Source organism: Sinohyriopsis cumingii, chromosome 18, assembly GCF_028554795.1.
Source record: "Sinohyriopsis cumingii isolate HCF-2022 chromosome 18, ASM2855479v2, whole genome shotgun sequence".
NCBI classification, from domain to species: domain Eukaryota; kingdom Metazoa; phylum Mollusca; class Bivalvia; order Unionida; family Unionidae; genus Sinohyriopsis; species Sinohyriopsis cumingii.
Window position 1 is genome coordinate 65,719,068 of NC_142978.1, and position 18,373 is coordinate 65,737,440.

Here is an 18,373-nt window from a genome sequence, read left to right on the forward strand (position 1 = left end):
GCTCCACCCATTTTTCACCTTATGACGTCATTGAAGTGGCAGCGACACACATCAGAAAAAATAAAAGACAAAATTCACGGTGAACAAATTTCTTTGAAAATTAAGAATCCTGGATGCATTCACAATTAAGTTTTGTTGGGCAGATGATAAAAATAAGTAAATAAGTAAGCCATTTATTTCAATAATGCGTTGTCAAAACGTAAGCGTGTGCCTTTCTGCAGGTGCGAGGCAAAAGTTTGAAAAAATATTTTTTTCTTAACCAATGCACATACATAAAACATACTTTGTCACATGGTTGCATAGCTTTTCATTTCTTCTCTTTTTATGGGGGTGGTGGGGGTGAAACTTTCTATGAATTCAAACAGAATTTTATTACATAGCATTTTGTTTCCAATGTGTTTCTTCAATTATGGGGATTGCTATAGTGTGAATGGGGCACTTGTGGGTCGTTTAGTTCTTACAATTTAATTGGATAATGCTAATTTTATCAGGCTCTGACTGGACAACTGGAATAATGCTCCAAGTGTCTTTACAAGAATAACAAATTCGTACATTTTTTGTTTACCATTTTCGATAAATAAATAGTATTATTCGCCATTGAAGAAGACACATTGACGTACAGTAGGGTTCCTTGCCTGGCCAAGCGTGATGAATGTTCCGTATGTACTCGCTTATAAGTCGAATCCAACTGCATTATGCACGGTTGATCTTACTCTATGCAGTATGTTGAAATTAATCAGGAAAAGAAACAGCACATAACCTGAGCTACCGGCGCATAATGCGACTGCAGATCAGAGTCAATGTTCTTTTCGGTTGGACTCAACTTATATCATCTGACGTTTGGATATGAAACGTGCAAATGAGTGCATGGCGCTCAATTTTATTTCAAAGAGTACATTCTAAGGTGCATCTAATATCTATGCAGTTTTGTATTTCCCCAAACTGCCCATGCTTTCCCTATATATATTTATTGAGATGTGTGAAACACCATTTTAAACATTATGGTGGCATCTAAGTTCCAAAGCAGCAACAAAGGTGGAAATTGCGGTAAGTTTTGTCAAATTATTTTAATTATTTTTAATTTATAGATTTCAAATATTCAGACACTAAGTTCGGATAGTCTTTGCAAATGAAACATTAATAAGTTTGGAACAATGTATTCTTGCTAGCTTAACAACACCAAGGATGCCTGATTCTTTCAAGAGTATTGGCAAGTGAGTCCTTGTTGTTTTTTGTGGGGTGGGGTGGGTGTGATATTATATCTGCTACATACAACAGACACTTTGACCGCTCCCGTTGTTATCACTACATTATTAAGCCCTTAAATATATCCTTTACAGCTCAGCGTCAAGACACGGATTATATTAATTTCTAAAGGTCGAAAGGTATTACAGTCATGTTCACGTGAATGTATCCGATATCCATACGAGAATCCACACCGGTTAAACGTAATGGCAGATTGACACGTTGATGCAATACTAAATTACTGTCTCATATCAGTGTATGCAAGCATAATGGCCTTTATTCAAGACCGGATTAAGGCTTTGGGATGCCCGGGGCACTGATGATAGTTGTGGCCTTATAGATCTTCAGATACGCCCTAAACGCACTCCTTAAACATTTTGGTTTTTTTTTTACACGTGTGTAATTATTATAGCTATATTAGGCTAAAGACGGTATAGACCTCTAGATGGTTTATTTAAACACACGGAATTTTATCCACGGCAACCAGGTGGCCCCCGTTCGTAGTGGGGCCCGGGGCACACTTTCCCTATGGACCCCCCACTTAATCGGGCCTGCTCCCTGTGCCACCCCAACCCCCAAATCCGACCTTGCTTTTATTTACACCAGTTTCATTTATTTGAAAAGTGTCAATCACCGACCTGTGCAAAATTGAATTGTTTCATGTGTACAAACCAATCGGTGTTTTGAGTGTTTAAGCTTTCTTGGGGAAAGATAATGGTTGTTTTTCTATTGTTTCGATGAAATAAAACGCTTTATTTACAAGTTTAGATTTAACAAGATTATATCTGTCATATTTGGCAGCAGCTTGGACGCAATATATCCAAAATCAGCATAGGGTTATGTTGTATTTTCTGTAAATAGTTGCACTGCGATAAACGTCTGCAACGTTTGGAGCTGGCGACTTTTCCAATAAACACCTACGTAGAAACTAAGAGATTGAATTGGAGAAAACATTGTATTATCTTTTCAGTCTTTAATGTTGCTTTCTGTTGAATGCAAGTATTATTGTTGACTTGTTAGCGATTTTTTAAAGGACTAAAACCGGATGAACTAATACCTGATAGGATAATTAGTGTGGCGATGCCTTTTTAGATAAGTTATACCCTGGAACAGTCCACACTGGAGCTAATGCAACCAATTTTCAGTTATTTTCAATGTTGGCAGAGATACAGAGAAAACGAACTCATTAAATAGATATAACTTTTGTCATCACTATAGTTTATTTTGCGTTAAAATAAAACCATTTAAAAGCAACGTTAGAGGAAAATGGTTTTGTCTCTCTTAACACACAATAACACGTAATGACAGTTCAGTATGAATAAAGCTTTGTACAGATAAAGCTGTGTAAATAGTGTACATACCAATCTTATACACGAGTATGATGAATACATATGAACATTTTCGTATGAATAAAGCTGCATAGTGTACATTGCGGTCTTATACACGAATATGATGAATACATATAAACAGTTTTGTATGAATACAGCTGCATAGTGTACATATCGGTCTTATACACCAGTATGATGAATACATATAAATATGTCAGTGTGAATACAGCTGCATAGTGTGCATACCGGTCTTATACACGAGTATGATGAATACATATAAACATTTCAGTATGAATAAAGTTGCATAGTGTACATACAGGTCTTTATTAACCTTGCCCGACATTCATAAAACTTGTAAACTTGGATGCATATCCAACTAAACATGTGCCTGTAAAATGTTTATCAAGTCATATTAGATGGCGGGACTTCAGTGTTAATTCTCACAATAATCAGCATGTTGAGCGTGGGTTAATGCAAGTGTATTCTTTTTACAAAATAACACATGTAAAATATGAACTCTGGGTATTACTCAGGATTTATTTCTTTGTCAAAGCGGGACCAGCTGGACACGTTTTCAGTAAAAGCAAGTATGTTTAAAACAATTTATACCAGTTCCCCTACCCCGACACCTAAAAAACTAAAGACGAGAGACTAAATTAAAAAACTTATTGTAAGCCACGTTTATGAGTATTTTTGATCAGTTATTAAGGTTTAGTGAAATTTTGTTCAAGATGCCAGATGATAGTGTCGAAAAGGTGATACCAAACTGAGTCTTCGGAAAAGAAAGAATTCTCCGACTACTGATTTGCATTTCGAGTTTTTCAAAACTGCCGTGTTTCAGTTTAAACAATTTTCCAGGAATTGAACCATAAATCCACAATTGCGACCAAAAATAGAAGAAATGTATCCAAGGTAGAAAATATTGAATTTGTACATGCTTTAAAGTAATTCTCAAACTTTGTCTTACTCGGATGGGAAAACTTTTATCCAGCCACCCGATTATGTAAAGATTCAACCCCAACGGCCGATGGAATTGTTAAGCGGTTCATTCAAATCTTTGTTATCCGACAGCTGATTCACAGATTCCACCCTTGGTCATTTGGTCAATTTTATGTTCAGCCTAATATGGTAGCAAGAACGCGTAAAACGTTCAATATGTTTCGTGATTTAGCTCTACACTTTAAGCAAACCTATAAGATTTTGTCCTTAATATTCTTCATCGTTCATAGAGTGATTTAACTAACAGAAGTATTTGGTAACTTCTCTCTTCATTAATTTGACTGGAATTAAATTTAAGTTTTTGTTCATGGAGCTTTTCGAGATACACGCAAATTACCTATGGAATAATCAATCTGATTCTTAAAAAATATTAAAAAAATTAAGTGACAAATTACTGTCTGCAAAATCTTTCATTATTTTAAGAAATTAATTCGAAACTCAACAATAAAGGGTTAACAAGCAGACAAAGACAAAATTTTCGACTTTCTGTAAGTCATGTAAATATCAATCACAAATGAGATACCTTTCTGTAAGTCATTTTAAACATCAAAAACCACACAAGAGAGCTTTACAGTGTATACTGAAATCAAAGACAGTTTGATTCTTCGTGGTTTAGCTTCATAAAACTGTATTAAAAGAACGATACTCGTACTCCCGTAATGTGTTTGCGAAAAAGAAAACTAAAAACAACACAAAACCAAGAACAAAACAAGACTCGCCAAAATATATCCACGAAATACTCTTTGTACATAGTGCTAATAAATTGGAGAAAAGACTTACCTCAGTAACTTGTAATAAAATGTCCTAACCAAGTCTTACAATGATTTGCTTGAATTCACACCTCGGACTGCACACAAAACCAATAACAGTTACCTTATATAGTACCAACCGATTGGAGTGACGCATGCGATGATGAATATTCGTTGGCCATGTATCAAAGGAAACAAGCAGCCTGACTCTACAAGCTATGAAAAACTAAACCCCCTATTTTCTTATATGAATTTGTAGAAAAATATGGAAGGATGATACATACAACATGTCAGAGTGCAAAGTTGTTGATCCTTAACTTTAAATACTTCCGTGCTATGATAAGAAATAACAAAACTGGTTCGTATAACTCGTGTGCACTTTTAGACTGGCAATGAAACTTAACGGGAATTCAGTTGCTCGTGTTATCTTCTAAATACCTTAACTAGAAAAGTTTATTGGAAGGTATATGAATTAATAAATATTATAATTGCTCTGCTTTTTCAGTTTCTGAAACTTGTTCGAAAATCGTCTTTAACAAAGTACGGTATTTATCACTTGTACGGTAGCACCATGATGCATAATGATGAATCAATTGCCTGGGGATGTTACAGACTTAACCCTAAGTATTGAAAATTAGAAAAAAACCTTTTCGTCTGCCAGTTTGTCGAAGGAATGGGATAGATGAATAATACAATGTATGGATGAAGAAGGCGGTGTACACTATGGAGGGAGATTACCGCCATAAGTATATGCATGTATTATTCTGCATAATTATATTTTGCATTTTTTACATCATCCAATATTTCTTTCTAAATTTAATACGCGTGATATTTTGAATAATGCAGTTTCATATCTTCAAACTCTATGTAATATTTTCAATAGTACACATGTCATGATTTATATTGCATTATTACATTTGTATGTTTACCGTCTGCATTCTAACAAGTCATTTAATTATATGCTAATCACCATAACGAAACAAAATACATTTCACAATAGAAGTTACACTGTAGCACGCTGAAAGTTATTTATGTTAGCACAATGCGAGTTAGAATATGGTAACCAACGCCATCTTTAGTCATAATGGGGCATTACTGTAATGATCCTCTATGACAACAACTGGAGATGTCCGATTAATCACTAAAGATCAGCAACTGTCCCTCGTCCAGTTTATTATGTGCATGGACGATTCCACCCACAAACACTGGTTAACATGCCGGATTTATTAATGGATATTTGACAAAATGTGCAGGGATTTGCGATGCGGTATAATACAGTTGCACAGAGAGCCTAGGCTGACAACCAGACTCCCTTAAACCAATTCAGTAGTTTAGTTTAGGCAATTTTAATTTAGTTTTTTTTTTTATTTGACCCACTTCATGCAAACCGCAATGATAACATAAAAGTGTGTTTTGGTTAGCTGCTGTTTGTGAGAAGTCGTTATATCCATGCAACAACCTTTCTCTTTTACAAACACTTCGTTTAAAATATTATCGTATTTATTTATGGCAGACCTTTGAATTATATAATTATTAATACTGAACCATTCATAGCCGAAACAGTGTTTTGTTTATGTATGCTAGTTTGCGAAGTGCCGAATTTGCCAAATTAAAATCCATTAACAAATCAAAAATCATTCTTAATTTTAATTTTTAAATTATTATTTGCTAAATATATCACGTTTATAAATTCTGTATGATTATTGTATTAGTCGGTCAGAAGTAAGATTTTTATGTTTAAAGCTGTGAACAAAGAATAAAAAGGTATGAACAAAGCTAGGTGTTCATTTATTCTCTTAAACCGATAAACATCCTTGGATGATATATATTTTCCCAATACCTTTTTAAACAAAAATCTATAACATAATGCATTCTGGTGAAGCTATTCACCTAACCAGTCCAAAATGAATTTGACGAATTGTTTGATTTGAAACAGATGCTTTAAAGGTATCTAAGGGCACGTGAAGTTACATGGTTGTTTTAACACAAGCTTATAGAAACAAAATTGTACATTTATGGAGGAGAAAAAAAAATGAGCCAAATACATTTATCAGTAATGTTAGCATGCTGACCGTTTATTTCAACAATGATCTATCTTGCCATTATATGTTCCTGATTGTATGTACATGTATATAGAAAGGCCAAAATACGTAAGCGTTAGAGAAGAGGAGGATGTTAGAAGTCATGTAGATTTATCACCTGGACGATTAGGGGGACAACTGAGTTTATAAAACAATCTACCTTTTACAAATCTCCTGATAACCAATTTCAATGCGAATTAATTTAAAGAAACGACGATACAAACAACAATCACAACAAAAACATTAGTATAAAAAAGAACATGAAAAAGGATTATGGTGGAACTACAGATGAATGGTAACTGTGAACAGAGGCAGCGTTAGAAGTACGCGGGGCCTAGGGCCCACCATGACCGCGAGGGGCCAGAGTATCGGTATCTCAATTGGTATGCTACTGCAAACACTGATTATGTCTAGACTAGATCAACTGTCAATTGCGTTACCAAGTTGACTAAGTTGACTTCACAACTTTGCGTGCATTACGTGCGGCCTGTATCAGCGTTTCCAATTTACCGGAGAATATAGCTTGACAAACTCGTAAGGACGACCTTAGGCCTTAAGCGCGAGGCCCCTTCAAGAGCGTGGCTTGGGGCCATCGCCCCACTTGCCACCCCCAAACGCCGTTCATGACTGTGAAGAGTGATTTCTACAGAATTCTTCGCCTGTAAAACAAGAACAACAAGAAACACAAACAATATTCTGGAAGAAGGAAGCATTTATATTGTCTTATAATGCATCATATATTTCGTTGTTGTCAAGACACGGTAGGTTCGATCTGCAGATCTGCCCTCCGTGAGTAGAATATGCATTGAAACTGATCCGCCTCACTATTTTCATTTGATATCGCAGCGCCCTCTTTTGTCATATTGTGACATTAATGATTATGCATCATATATCATGCTAACAGCCACCTTATAACTTTCCTTGCTCTACATCGTAGCTTTCAGTATGTGAACAGTTTACCAAAGTGATACGTATCAGTGTCTAATAAAATGAAATCTGTCAACTACACAGAGAAAATTTAGAGTCGGAATAATTACTGAAGACACTAAAGTGTAGTACTGTACTAATACATTTCTAAAATTCAGGGAAATAATATTGGCAGATGCGATGATACAATCAAGAATATACATCCTACACACATAGAAAATTCAAAATAGAATAACACAAAATAGAATACACAGCATATTCTAATATAAAATGTATGCATAGGATTATGGCTGAAATACGCCTCCATAGTGCACACTTATTCCCAAAACAGCAGACATTTTAATTGGGCGCAGTGAAGGAGTAAATAAACGTGAGAACCCTAAAACTACAAAGAGACGGGGAGAAATCAACAAATGTGATCATTTATTTTGAAAACATATATTTATGTTTCCTTATTCGATGAATCATAATATCCTACTTTAATGATGATTAACTTCTAACTGGTTAAGATTTCAGGTCAGCCTATCATGTTGCTCATTGTTAAGTCACGAAAATAGAGCATATAAATTAAAAAGATAGGTGACTCGCCTAAAACCAATGATGGCAAACCGTCTCTAATAATAGCCCCCTAGGTATGTTTTTATGGCAAACTGCCACTAACAACAGAGGCATGCATTGGTCAGGAGCAATAAAAACCAATCTTTATTGCCAGTAGCGAGGAGCTCAGTTGTAAGGTTGGTGTACTTTTAACTGAAACATCGCGGGTTCGAATCCTGCCAACATCAGTCCGGCGCAGTGTGTCTATTGGCAAAGCATTTTATTACCACTGCGTTGTCACTCTAAAAGCCTTTCATCGATATTAAGGATATGTGTGGTCTTTGACAGAATGGATTTTTGACATTATCAAATCAAAAAGTCCGCCTAATAAAAGAAACAAATGCTAATGCTTATTTAGAAAGCCAGAATGTCTCTCGTCTGACAGTGTTACCGTAGTCATCCGATAATAATGCGTACCAAACTGGTAACAGCACATAACGTATTCATCCGCCGTTCTATTATGCGCAGGCAGTCAAAACAGAACCTATACTTTGCTCTTCCGGCGCATTATGCAACAGCAGATTTGCTTCTACACAGATCGTAGGTGGTTGAGCGGTAAATACGTCGCAATATTTTTGAGCTCTCATACATATTCTTTCATCAGATTAATCCATACCTACTAAATTTGTATTCATGACTTGGGAAGAATTCCAATTATTCATCTGATATTGATTACAATTTTCTGGAAAATTGTTCCCTGTTCGGTCAATGCAGCATATGTCCAAATTAATGAAATAATCAAGCACGTGTAAAACAAGGCTATCGATGACGCACAACTCAGAGCGAACACGTCATCTGCTGATATTCAAGGAGAAACAAAAAAATATTTGTTTCGATAATCGAATCTCAGATGTTTGCTATACCTCGCTACAAAAAGCAATTTTAAGGAAAAGAATAACGAAATAGCTGCAGACATTCTCGCACGCAAAAAAGCACTATTCATGACCATTTAGTGCGTGATCGATTAACGTGACAATCACAACATTTCGTGCTTTTCAGTTAGCAGACCTCCGACCCACCGAATGAAATACAATAAATGAATATGTTAAAATTTCGTAGATTCGTCTTAACTCCGTGCACACAGCTGTATACAGCTTTGCACATGCCTGGCGCCATCTTCAGTAGCGTATAAGAAATCCCATATAACGCTTCGTTTACTCTCAAGTTCCCACTGTTTTCTTGTTAAGTAATATAGATTATCATTCGAGGCATTTGTAGTGCGAAATTGTAAACTGGTTTATTTACTCGTGTTACCTCATTCGTCACGATGGGCTTTTTTCCATGGAGATGAGGCAACAATGTTGTGACACTATAATGACCCCAAATCATGATTTATTTGTTTTCTCCATTGCTGCCCTAATATATCAATAATTGTATTACATCTGAGGGGTATTCTATTGGCGGAAAAAAAAACCATAGAGGATGTCAATGTTACCATTTATATCGTGCAGAGGGAGTTGTATGTTTGAGTGTATTATTGTGTCATTTCATTGACATCAGAGAACTTTTAGGTACAACTAAACTTAGCTATATATGGTGTTTATTGACCGGTATCATCACATGACATAATACTGAAATATTCTGATACAGTGCGCATTCAAATAAAATGTCTGCGTATTTAAGGATACTAATTGGGTTTAGACGCTATTCATTGTTTTGCATCGGTCATCAGTTACTTCTCCCCGAGTAACAGCATGGTAATTGGTTATTAATGAATCAAAGAAGAACGTACGAGACTTGATAATAGTTTGGTAATATTGTCAGACTAGAGATATTCTGGCTATGTAACTAAGCATTATGATTATTTTTATTTATTATGAGCAATTGCTGATTTGATACTGTCAATAACCCATTCTGTCACGACCACACCCATTCTTGATTTTCGAGTTCTCTAACATTTGCCACAGAAAGGCTCCAGATAAATGACACGGTATATTATAATTTGCTTTCCAAGCAGAAGATGAAAGTTTTAGGTGACGGTATGATTATGTGCGCCAGCGAGGTTTACACAATGGTAGTGTTATATGCGACGATCAGGGTTATGGTAGTCCGAGCAAACATTAAAAAAACCTCACCAAACTACCTGAATATTATATGGCGGCAGATATGAAGATTATGCTATTTTATTTCTTCGATAGAACAGCACAGATCCTGTTCTACCTGTACAATATTTGATGGCAGTTAGGGGTCTATGTTGTTCCCAGTTAGACGGTATTCTTTTTTTTTTTTTACATATCCCAACAAAATCGGAACATTATTTTATTTCTGTGTGCATTTCATAATGACTTCCAATAGGTGGAGTCTCACTAACAGCTATTGTTGGCAGCTACTAGAACAGCTTCAGTTTTATTTCTGGCTTTTGTTTATATAATTTTTCCAAAATCTTGACTTCAATAAATTTGTAACAATTTTGTTTTGTTTCACGGATCTTGTAACGTTCTTACTTTTTAATATTTATATGTCTACCTTTTTAATGACTAGGCAAACTCATGTGTGCTCATACATAGCAACGTCTAAGCATTAAGTGAATCATGTACAATTTAGTCCTTTCAAATCTCTATACAATTGCAGCACGAGTTTATACACGTGATGTTTATATATACGTGACTTGCTGCTTTGAGGGTAGGGTAAATTTTCACAGTTGCTTCGAATGCCTCGTAAACGAACCAAATAGTTATGTGTCAAATATCGTTAACGATACACAATGTCGCTCTCGCTACATATACAGATAATGTCGCTTTCATTACATAAATTATACAGATACATAATGTCGCTTTCATTACATATGCAGATACATAATGTCGCTTTCATTGCACATACTGGTACATAATGTCACTCTCGTTACATATACAAATTTACAATGTCGCTTTCGTTACATATGCAGATACATAATGTCGCTTTCATTACATATGCAGATACATAATGTCGCTTTCAATACATATACAGATACATAATGTCGCTTTCATTGCACATACTGGTACATAATGTCACTCTCGTTACATATACAAATTTACAATGTCGCTTTCGTTACATATGCAGATACATAATGTCGCTTTCATTACATATGCAGATACATATGTCGCTTTCATTACATATACAGATACATAATGTCGCTTTCATTACATAGGCAGATACATAATGTCGCTTTCATTACATATACAGATACATACTGTCGCTTTCATTACATATACAGATACATAATGTCGCTTTTATTACATATACAAATTTACAATGTCGCTTTCATTACATATACAGATACATAATGTCGCTTTCATTACATATACAGATACATAATGTCGCTTTCATTACATATGCAGATACATAGTGTCGATTTCTTTACATATACATATACATAATGTCGCTTTCGTTACATATGCAGATACATAACGTCGCTTTCATTACATATGCAGATTTTTTTGTTCTTCGATTTGCTGAGTTTGTTCACCTATGCGGATCTAAATAATACCAACGGAAATAATTTGCGCACGGAATTTTTACATCTGTTCTACAATCCATATCCAATTATAAATCTTCCATTATCCCTGAAGACAATGTAGTCAAACGTACGTTGAAGAGAAATGAGTATGTGGGCTGGGATAAGGGTTACGTATTTTATATATGAAAGTGAAAGAATATCTCTAGTCTTAGAACATTACCAAAATATAATCAAGTTTCGTACGTTCTTCTTTGATTCACTAATAACCAATAACGATGCGGTTTTTCAGGGGAAAGTAACTGACGACCGATGCAAAATAATGAATTGCGTCTAAAAACCAGTTAGTATTCTTAAATACGCAGACATTTTATTTTAATGCGCACTGTCTCAGAATATTTCAATATTATGTCATGTGACGATACCTGTCAATAAACACTATATACGTCTAAGTTTAGTTGTACCTAAAAGACCTATGATGTTAATCAAATGATACAATCAAGCATTCAAGTATACACCACGGTAGCAGACCTAGCCTAGGCTGAAGCGATGGGAGAATTCGAATCAGCACCATTCTCAATCGCGAGACCGGCACGATCACCATTAAGTATCAGCAGCTCCTGCCTCAATCCAATTCCTCTGAATATAATCAGAAGAGCGCATCGGGAAATACCATTTGACAAATGAAGCCAAGAGAAATCTTTAATTTTGTTTTCTTCAAAGAATTCAGCAGAATACTGCGTCTGCAAGTCGAGTCATGTATAATTTGAAATTTGGTAATAAAATTGTCAAAACAGTGTCCCCGGGACAAATAGACAAGAACCGAATAATTCAATAGTGCGATGCTATTCATGTTTAAGTTTTATCAGCCCAGCATCAAAGATGCAAATTTCGCTTCATTCCTTCATCCCTCCTGGTATTAGATGTCATGAATATAGATGGCAGCTGAGATTCTTGATTAAAGTCCAAATTAGGAGGCTTATTAAAGACTACAGTAGGAGGAAAGTGTTAGCAGGAGCAAGACCAATTATGGTAGAAGTATTTAAAGTTTCTGCATTTATATTGGAAAATACAAACAAGTTTTTCGGATGGAAATACTTGACGACCTTGGAAGTGAGGTATATCGATCCGAAAAAACGAGTTCACATTTTCCCATACAAACGCAGTAACCATTTCATTATATGCTCATTTTCTTATTCTACCTAAGGCTTAATTATATAAACAAAAATATACTACAAGAAACAAATCTATGCCGTATTCCAAACTAAGTGCACAAGCCCAGATTCATCATTACACAACAGCAACATTATTAATGCGCAAAATACTCCTCCCAGATAAATTTGAACTGAGTCGGACGCTAGACAAAATTTTCGAAAGAAAATGGCGTTTTGGTCTGCTTAAAATTTAAATTTGGAGTGATATTGTGAATGAATGCGCATTGTAACAACTTTTCCATTTGATCTGGAATGAATAGAGTTTGGCATTTTTGCCGATTCTAAAACATTTCGTGATTATGGACTGGATTTATCTGTGTCAATGCTACATGAAGTAAATCGAATTTCAGCAGCGTATTGACATCTGCGAGTGTCTTTCTGTTCTGTCATTGAATGTTTGAAATCATAATGTGGGAAAACTATGAAGTCTTTCAATTGCAATTATCAAACAGACGGTATGGATTATAATGTTTCTTTCGTTTTGAGTGCACAAAGGAGGATGCTATTGCACTTGGAATATAGTCGAAATTCAAGCTTGAGAACCCACGATATGGCTCATATATATTTTTTGCCATTCTTATTACCAGCTAAGGAAGACAGTTTATGTCTTGTCACTTGCATATTATTTGTAGGGACCCTGTCTGGCGTCTATCGCTAGCCTAAATCCGAAACATTGGATAAAAAAAAGTTAACGTGAAATGTGGCAAAGCAGCTGGTATGTGGCAGTCCATGAAACATCTGCTTTACTTCATTTAAAAACAAATTTAATCAAACAAAACGTAAAGTGACTACCATGTGAGTGTACATGATTTGTTTACAAAGTAGTTTCTAATACACTATTGGGCACATATGAGTGCAATATGAAATGCGCGTGAGTGCAATATCGTAAATTATTATAGGCTCATTTTTTCCACGTTAACTTTACATTGTTAGAATCGTGCAATATTACCCGATATTAAACCCGCGCGACAATACACATACAGCATTCACGTGCATAAAGGAACTTCTTTCTATTGCAAACAAACAATGGATGCAGACGCCGGCGCTTTTGATTTGTACACAAATCATATACATTCGCGTAAGATGCTCTTTACGTTGTGGCTGTTTAAACTTGTTTCTGAATGAACTAAAACAGATGTTTCGTGGACTGCCACATACCAGCTGATTTGGCACATTCCGCGTTGATACAATGTTTCGGATTTAGGCTAGCTAAAGTATATAACATACGCAAGATAAGGTTCTTACAAATAACATACAAGTGACAAGTCATATACTCTCTTCTTTAGCTGGTGATAAGAATGGCAAAATAAAATATATTTACAGTTTTACATCCTTAATTTCCTCAAAATGTATTTTCTTAATTATGCAAATCCGAATTACATGAGCCATGTCATAGGTTCTCAATCTGGATTATACATTTCGAAATTGTACTGTAATTTCGATGATAAGTGCAATTACATCCTCCTTACTGCCCTCAAAATGAAATAAGCATTAAATTCCATAGCGTTGTTTTCATAATTGCAATTGAAAGACTTCATATTTTTCTAAACATTATGATTTCAAAAATTCAATGACAGAAACAGAAACACATTTGCAGATGTCAACACGCTTCTCCCTAGCTTCTTCAATCTGATGTATTTCATGTGGAATTGTCACATACAAATCCAGTCCATCATCAAGAAATTTCCTAGAATCGTGGAAAATACCAAAATCTATTCATTCCAGATCAAATGGAAAAGTTGTTGCAATGCACATTCATTCACAATATGACTCCAAATTTCAATTTCAACTAGATACGCCATTTTCTTTCGAAAGTTATGTCGAGCGCGCGACAAAGTTCAAATTTATCTGGGCGGAGTTATGTGCGCAGTAATAATGTTGATTTGTGTAATGATGAATATGCGCTTGTGCATTTAGTTTGGCATGCGGATACATTCATTTGCGTTGTTTATTGTAGTGTATTTTGTTTATACAATTAATCCTTAGGTAGAATAAAAAATAAGCATATAATTAAAAGGTTAGTGTATTTGTATGGGAAAATAAGAACTCGTTTTGTCGGAAGGATATACTTCACTCCCAAGGTCGTGCAGTATTATATCCAAAAAAGTCGTTCATAATTTCCCGTACAAATGCAGTAACCTATAAATACTGAACGATTCTGACAATGTATTGTTAACGGAGAAAACAATGAGCATATAATAAATGTTGTTATTATACTAGTATTAGTAGTAGTAGTGGAAGTAGTAGTAGTAGTAATAATAGCAGTACAAACAAGCTGCAGCACTAGTAGTAGAGGCTGAAATATTTACTAGAAACGATGTAGTTTGTTTGGAGCAATCAGTAAAACAAACAATATAGATACTAATGTACCGTCGTGTTATGCGACAGCAGATTAAGGTCTATGTTTTTTGCAGTTGGACCAGTCATATACTCGTGTATATACGGCTCTCCTCTTAATCCATCGACACTAGTGGTAACCCGCAATCTCAAGCAAACTTAAAATAAATCATGTAGCAATGCAACGTCTTTAAAACTAGTACACTGGTGAAGTGGATCCTTTGTGGACTGACCACATAGCTGCTTCAAATTGACCCCCTCTAATATTATTCTGACTTCTTTAACTGACCACCCCCATAAACGGCAAAATGCGTCGTTCAGGCAGTATCCGGTTTAGAGAAGCTTGATTGTAGATATAAACATTCAATATTTTAAAACCAATTGAACAACTGTCATGTGGTCGCATTGTTATTACTGTCAAGCTTATGAAGTTAATGGGGGAAAAAATCCAGTATTCCATTTCATGGGGATATAAGGTTTGTAGCTCTATTTGAAATAGTAGTCTATGCTATATTTAGTCTCTAAATTCACAGTGTCATGCGCAGTGTAAAATACGGCAACTTTACGGGTCAGTTTGGCAGGGTGTTTGTAGCTGTTTATAAAAGGAACGCATTTTTAAGTAGGTAATTCATAAAATTCCCATTTCTTGTTAATTGATTATACAAGAATTAGAAATACATAATTTGCCTCTGGGAATAAATTTTTTATTTGCGTTCCTCAACTTTTTACAAACAGCGTACGACCATAACATTATTCAAGAGAAATTAAATAACTAAGAACGTACCGAAGCCATAAGTAAGTAGATAAATCAGCCTGGTTGAAAAAAGTAACAATCACAATATCATTATAATGATATACACTCTCTTACTGCCTGTAAAGGCATGGAGGAAAATGGCATAACAATAAATATGCCAGTGTTAATGAGGAGATATTGTACCAATCGAGTATTGGATGCACTTACGAGACACGCATACTTCCTGAAGAATGAACTCTGATAGGACATTTTAAGGGAATACAGTTTAAACAACAAATTTTAATCACGCCTAAAGGAGTTTCCGTTTACCTTTATCTGTTATTTTACATGCATTTCACTGAATTTTAGCATCTCTACGTTTATTATTGTTGTACTTGATGTTTACATTTATTTAGGTTGGTTTAACTTCCAAAATGTGCGTGCAATTCCTTTCTTCTTCGACTTTTACCATAGGCTGGCACTGCTGAGTCTCTTATGTGTTGATGTGCCGTTAAAACAATATATATATATATATATATATATATATATATATATATATATATATATATATATATATATATATATATATATATATATATATATATATATATATATATATATATATGTATATATATATCAAGGTCAAAATAGTTGTTAATTCTTGCCACGAGTTCAAGAGAGATAAATGGTTTTGTGTTGCTACTCAACTAGATCATGCCGATATAAACTTCACATTTACGCCGCCTATCCTATGAGGTCAAATGAATGAGAAAATATTCAGAACGTAATCGTAATAAAGTTAAAGATCTGCACCTGTTCTCAGTAACAACTAGAGCAACTGCGATAGCTCGCTACAGCAAACTCCATTTATTCCTATCTATTATTTTTATCTAAAACAATTTTAAGATTTTATTGCAGAATTAAAACTTTGTACACCTTCAACTTCTTTCCCCACCCTTCCTGAATAATGAACAAAGGGGTCTAACCAGAAATCTTTACACATTTCAATTTTGGCAAAGTGGATAAAGTTTGGTTTAAAAATATTTGTCTAAAATATTATTATAGAAGTATTTTCTTTCTGAGCACATAGAAAAATGAATAAAAAATATATCACTCTCATAAGTAAATGACAAATTTTGTGAATGTCTACCCAGCAGTATATGAAACCCTTTACGGACAGAGGTTCGGACGGAAAGACAGACTGAAGGTATCACATTGTCACAGATGATAACAGAATGGACCTGCCAACCTCTGTCAAATATATTTGGTTAGTTTTTAAAATTGCCTTTAAAAATGTAAAATTCGCTATTGGAGACGTGATATCAAATGTGATACTGAGTATTGACTAGATTATATTAAAAGAAAGAAAGAAAGAAAGAAAGAAAGAAAGAAAGAAAGAAAGAAAGAAAGAATGACAAGCTGCTCTACAATTTGTATGTGTAACACACTCGGTGAGGTCCAGTTGCATACACTGTCCACTTGTGTACGTTTTAATTCATAGAATTTTGTAAGAAATGTCAGAATTCAATGATTCCAAAAGAACACTTTAACATGCGACGCTTTCTGTACACCACCAAATCTCAATTGCAAGCGGCGCCACCATTGCCATTTATGATGACAGTTTCCATCCGATCAGCTTCTTTATGAAAGATTATTAAATGGTGTGATTGGCCATAATTTAGATGATTTCGTACGAATATTTATTTTTGTGGTGCATATTGTTGTTGCTGTTTTGTGGTTCACGCCGTTTTTCAGCGCACGATAATAATATGACATCCATCATAGCTAATGGAGGTTGAACGTCCGAAAATCCCCGATAAGAACTATCAATCCAAAGGAAGCTACTGGCAAGCTTAACATGCCCACATTGGGCAAGTCCAAGACTTGAACCCATGCGGATAGAGGTGAGATGGCAGTGGTATTTTTGTTTATCATAAACGATCAGAAACGTATTAATTGATGGTGAAAGTAGTAAGGATCTTTATTTTAAAAAAAATTTCAAATTCATTAATTATATGTTTCCTTTTCCCCGGATTTAGGATACATAAATACTGACCTTGACCTTTAACTCTGCCTATCAATACTGAATAAAAACGAGGGGTAAAATATGTTTTATTTTATTTCACTCGGTTGTACACATCTTGATCATTTCATTAAAACTAGAAAATCAGATAAATCCAGAGAAAAAATATACTAATCTCGTTTACCTCTAACCTTGACCTTGACTTTGAATTGCAGATAGGGTAATTGATGTAGCACTCCTTGTTATGTCTAAAAGATAATTCAGACTTGTAAAATAATTCCTTCCCATATTATGCCTAAGTTATATTTATCAGACATAAATGTTTATCAAACAGACGAAGAAAAGAATGTACCGATGGCTAAGACAAATACAGCGATGGAAGTTGACAGTGAATTTTAAAGTTCTCTTTTTGACAAAGTGGAACAACAGACTGGACAACGATTATCAGATTCGTGTAAAATATTTTAATTGTCACACATATTTTAGCTTTTTCTGCGGTGATATAATCATTTCTTATCATGTTTCGTGTTGAGCTTTTTCTGAGAGAGAGAGAGAGAGAGAGAGAGAGAGAGAGAGAGAGAGAGAGAGAGAGAGAGAGAAAGAGGATAATCGGTGGAGTAGTTAATAGCGTGCCAGACTCGTGACCGAATTGTTGCGCGTTCAAATCCTACCATCAGAAGAGCGTGGGTCTGCTAGCGTTGTGTGTC

General features: G+C 35.0%; 1 protein-coding gene across 3 annotated transcripts in view; it reads right to left on the reverse strand.

Moving 5' to 3' along the window:
* Positions 1–18,373, reverse strand: part of LOC149776818 (uncharacterized) — a 67,632-nt gene that overhangs the window by 43,194 nt on the left and 6,065 nt on the right. The window contains exon 1 of one of the 3 annotated variants that reach the window (XM_089941531.1): positions 4,353–4,453. The exons of the other annotated variants lie outside the window; for them this stretch is intronic. The gene's annotated coding sequence lies outside the window, so the exon portion shown is untranslated. Of the gene's footprint in view, positions 1–4,352; positions 4,454–18,373 lie in introns of those variants that run through there. 3 annotated transcript variants of the gene reach the window in all.